Consider the following 5,108-nt stretch of genomic DNA (forward strand, 5'->3'; position numbering starts at 1 on the left):
GCTAAAGCAGGAACGTCTAGAGCACATTATTCAGGAGCATCCAGGTAGGTCTGGTGAGGGGTCTGGAGCACAAGTCTTATGAGGAGAGGCTGAGGGAACTGGGGTTGTTCAGTTTGGGGAAGAGGAGACTGAGGGGAGACCTTATCGCTCTGTACAAGTACCTGAAAGGAGGGTGTAGAGAGACGGGGGTCGGTCTCTTCTTCCAAGTTACAGACGACAGGACAAGGGGCAATGGCTTCAAGTTGCACCAGGGGAAGTTCAGGTTGGATATTAGGAAACATTTCTTTACTGAAAGGGTTATCCAGCATTGGAATGGGCTGCCCAGGGAGGTGGTGGAGTCACCATCCCTGGAGGTATTTAAGGAACGTGTAGACATGGTTCTTCAGGGCCTGCTCTAGTGCCCAAGATTACTGGTTTGTGGTGGGGTGCTGTGTGGGTGGGTGATGGTTTTTGGTTTGGTGGTTGTTGTTGTGTGTTTAGGTGGTGGGTGGTGGTTTGTGTTCTTTGTGGGTTTTTTTTGTTGGTTGGACTCGATGATCTCTGAGGTCCCTTCCAACCACTGCGATTCTGTGATTCTGTGATTCTGTCTTGAAGATCTCCAGAGAAGGGGACTCCACGACCTCCCTGGGCAGCCTCTTCCAGGGCTCCATCACTGTGGGAAAGTAACGGAAGACTGGTGAGGAGGACTGTAAACATGCTCAAGTGGGGTGCTGGAAAACACTTCCTTCACAGTAATTGTTGCATCATGCTTGGTAGCCTGGTACTACAAGCGCATGCCCTGGATACATCTCTGCAAAATCAACATGTAAACACTCAGATTTGCTCAGCCTCTACTGCAACTGACTTGTCTGCATTTAATACGAAGGGAACATTAACAGCTGCAGATCTGTAGACAGCTTGTTTCAGTGGTGCATCAACCCCAGCATGTGTGATGTAGAATTATGCTGTGCTAAGTGTCTTTGATATTAATGTCTCATTGCTGTCTTTTCTGAGTAGGTAACTGCCATGTGCCAATGAACATCACAAATTGACTGACAGTCGACGTTTTCCTCCCCAGACACCAGAAATGTTGCTTCAGCTTTGAAAACACGTTGCTTCAACGCAACTGATGGAACAGCCAGCCCAGAGCACAACATTCAACATTCTCCAGGCCTGAATGCACCAAACGGAACAACCTCCTGATGGTGCCCAGCAGGTTGAGGGGTTTAATTCCTGGATAGGAGGAACAGGACACCTGATTCAGAGCATTACTGTAAAGATATATTTTCCTATATATGTTTATTGCATGCCTCTGTAAGCTAGTTTGTACTGCACCCTGCAAGCGTAAATGAATGTCTCCAGTTTCGTAAACCCCAGCAGAAGTGGTCTCTTGAGCAAGGGGGTGGAACAAGGGAAAGTAACAGAAGATTGGTGAGGATGACTGTAAACATGCTCAAGTGACTCATGTGGGGTGCTGGAAAACACTTCCTTCACAGTCATTGTTGCTTAGTTTTGTGTGCTCAACAAGTAGAACATCTGCACTTAGATAACACGGGCCTGGGATGGACTCAGGGGCACCTTCTCAAACACGCCTGGGATTCTTGCCCTGCTGCTGAAGAGATCAAAGCCCAGCAGAAAACTCTGCCTGCCAGAATCCTGGAAATCCAGCCCCAAACAGCAAGTGGGAGCTCCCTCACTCCCTCACTCCCTGGCTAACAAGGACTCTCTTGCTAATAAGGACTCTGGCTCTGCTCTGCCTGCATCCCCTGCTTGCCTGCCTCTGCCCAGGGGCTGCTTCAGAGGTTCCCCCATCCATAAGGTATTGACATTAAATTGTTCTTTGCCCTTAATCCATGGTTTTGTGGTTCTTCCTGCGTCCTGCCTGCATCGGATCACAGTCACCCTCACCCCAAAGAAGTTTTTTCTCATATTTGAATGGAACTTTCTATGTTCCAGCTTGAGCCCGTTGCCCCTTGTCCTATCGCTGGAAACCACTGAAAAAAGTCCGGCTCCAACATCCTTCAAGTCACCCTTTAGATACTTATAAACATAAATAAGGTCTCCCCTCAGCCTTCGCTTGTCCAGGCTGAAGAGTCCCAGCTCCTTGAGCCTTTCCTCATCAGGGAGATGCTCCAATCCCTCCATCATCTCTGTTGCCCTTCGCTGGACTCTCTCCAGCAGTTCCCTGTCCCTCTTGAACTGGGGGGCCCAGAACTGGACGCAGGATTCCAGTTGTGGCCTCACGAGCGCAGAGTAGAGGGGGAGAATGACCTCCCTCGACCTGCTGGCCACACTCTGAGAAGGAACTTCTTCCCTTCGAGGGTGGCAGAGCCCTGGAAGAAGCTGCTCAGGGAGGTGGTGGAGTCTCCTTCTCTGGAGACATTCAAACCCTCCTGGACACGTTCCTGTGCAACCTGCTCTGGATGGACCTGCTTTGGCAGGGAGTTGGACTGGATGATCTCCAGAGGTCCCTTCCAACCCCATAGCATTCTGTGATTCTCTGATATTGTGACCATTGCACCAGCCACCCCTCCCTCATCCAGAGTCCCTCCCCAGCTTTCCTGGAGCCCCATCCCCTTTAGGGACTGGAAGGGGCTCCAAGGTCTCCCCGGAGCCTTCTCTTCTCCAGGCTGAACCCCCACAACTCTCTCAGTCCCCCCTCCCAGCAGAGGGGCTCCACCCATTGCAACATCTCCTCTGGCACGCCAATGGACCCTTTCCAACAGGTCCATGTCCATGGAGCACCTGGTGCTGGGATTGCTTCTGCTGGACGGGGCTCTGGCCACTGGCAACCCCCTGCACAGGTGAAATCTGGAGCCCACCAAGGAGATGAGGCTGGACATGGCCCCCACCACCTTTGATGACCAGTACCTTGGTAGCGGCCGCATGATGGAGGAGGAGCTGGGGGAGGGGTTCATGTCCCCCAGATGCCAGCTACGCTGTGCCATGAAATGTCACGCTGTGCTGTGCCATGTCATGCCATGCCATAGCGTGCCAAGATGTCCTGTGCCCTGTTGTCCCCCACCATGCGCTGCGCCATGCTGTCCCCCCCACGCCACGTTGCGCTGTGGACACTTAAAGGGAAGCCACCAGTGGTGGAGGAGGAGGAAGGGGTAGGCAGGGGGGGACACACAAAAATTGCCAGAAACGAAAGGTTAACTGGAGGTTAAACAAAATTTCTCACAGTGAGCAACTTCGCACATCCCCTTTGCACGAGCACAGCCCTTTATGAGAAGGTCTGGTCCCTTCCAGGAAGAGAGAAATGGGCTGTCGGTGCGGTAGGGTGGACCAGGAGGGCTGTGACCATCACACCGACCACCGCTGAGACACAAACCCTTCCCCGAGGGTGCCCGTCTCCCCCCGGGGCAGGGTGAGACCCAGACGGGGCAGCGGCTGCAGGGAAGCTCCTCGGGAATTCACAGCAGGTTCCAGGGATTTGGGCTCCTTCCTCCCGGCAGGTGGGTAACCAGGGTTTGTCCAAGGAGCCCCAGAAACCGTGGGGGAACATGAGGGGGCTGCAGCCATGTGGGGACCAGGGTGCTGCCCCCCACACACCCCCACTGGGAGTCCTCCAAGCAGTGCCTGGGGAGCGGGGAGGGACACCAGCTGCCATCACCATCAATGCCTCCTTGTCACAACCTTTGCCATTTTCAGAGCAGAGGGGCTCCAGCCATTGGAGCATCTCCATGGCCCTCCAATGGACCCTTTCCAACAGGTCCATGTCCATGGAGCACCTGGTGCTGGCATTGGTGCTGCTGGCTGGGATCCTGGTCGCTGGCATCTCCCTGAACCTCAAGGCCATCGAGGAGGTGGAGCTGGACATGGTCCCCACCTCCTTCGATGACCAGTACAAGGGCTGCATGAGCATGATGGAGGAGGAGCTGGGGGAGCTCAACCGCACCGAGTTTGCCAACAACAGAGTCTACGCCAAGTACTGGACCAAGGCTGTTGCTGAATGGCGGAAGCGGGAGGATCATGTCCTCAAGCCATCAGCGTTGAAGACGGAGCACGCGGTGGCCCTCATGGCGTACACCCTGGAGGACCACCAGAACAAGGAACAGCTGTACAACAAGTTCAACACAGCCGTGCGTATGGCTGGGAGCTCCCTTGGGGAATACCTGGACAACTTCCAGTTCAAGGCGTTGCATTTCCTCCTGACCCAGGCCATGAAAATCCTGCACAAACCCCAGACGTGCTACAACGTCTTCCGGGGCGTCGAAGGCATCCGCTTCAGCGCCCGGCAAAATGATCTCTTCCGCTTCGGCCAATTCACCTCCTCCTCCCTCAATAAGATGTTAGCCATGAGCATCTTCGGCCAGGACACCTTCTTCATTGTGAACACCTGCTATGGCGTTCCCATCTGGAACTTCTCCAAATTCCCTGGAGAGAAGGAGGTCCTCATCCCACCCTTTGAGAGATTTGAGGTCACCGGCATCACCCAAGTTGGGGAGAGTACCCACATCTGGCTCCAGTCCAAGGGCACATTGAGCAACTACAACTGCTTATGGGTGAAAGGTGACATCCCCCGTGACGGTCCCTCCATCCCCTGTGAGGGTCCCTCCATCCCTGGGACGATTACTCCATCCCCCGTGAAGGTCCCTCCATCCCCTGGGTGGTCCCTCCATCCCCCGTGACGGTCCCTCCATCCCTGGGACGATTACTCCATCCCCCGTGAAGGTCCCTCCATCCCTGGGACGGTCCCTCCATCCCCCGTGACGGTCCCTCCATCCCCTGGGTGGTCTCTCCATCCCTGGGACGGTCCCTCCACAGCCCCGCTGCAGCCCCTGTTCCCAGCTGAAGCCCTGCCACGGTGCCACGCTTATCCTGGGATGTGCCCCCAGCCCTGGGGACACCATTGGGGACCTTCAGCAGAGCTGCGGATGGGGTTTTTGGATGCAGCTGGGTGTGGGGTGTCCCCCCCAGGAATGGGGATGGCCATGAGTTTGGGAGGGGGACACAGTCAGGCTGGTTTTGGGGGTGTCCCTGCCAGGCTGGCTGCTCCCCTGCTTGCCTTCCCCCCTGGCTCCCAGAGGAATAAAGACTCGCTGTGGGATGGGGGTGTCTCTGGAAGTTCCCTGTGTCTCCCTGGGCTGGGGGCAGCTCGTGGGGGGCTGCAGCCCCCTCCCCCC

General features: G+C 55.4%; 1 long non-coding RNA gene and 1 pseudogene across 1 annotated transcript; both read left to right on the plus strand.

Annotated features, from left to right (window-relative positions):
• LOC106898571 lies at window positions 1-1,829 on the plus strand. Its single transcript, XR_001413941.1, has 2 exons — window positions 1-44; window positions 595-1,829. It is a non-coding gene; the product is annotated as an uncharacterized LOC106898571 (long non-coding RNA).
• A 1,375-nt stretch (window positions 1,830-3,204) lies between these two features.
• LOC106898568 lies at window positions 3,205-4,613 on the plus strand (annotated as a pseudogene).
• The last annotated feature ends 495 nt before the right edge of the window (window positions 4,614-5,108 follow it).

Source organism: Calidris pugnax, unplaced genomic scaffold (genome assembly GCF_001431845.1).
Source record: "Calidris pugnax isolate Ruff unplaced genomic scaffold, ASM143184v1 scaffold378, whole genome shotgun sequence".
Classification (NCBI taxonomy): Eukaryota; Metazoa; Chordata; class Aves; order Charadriiformes; family Scolopacidae; genus Calidris; species Calidris pugnax.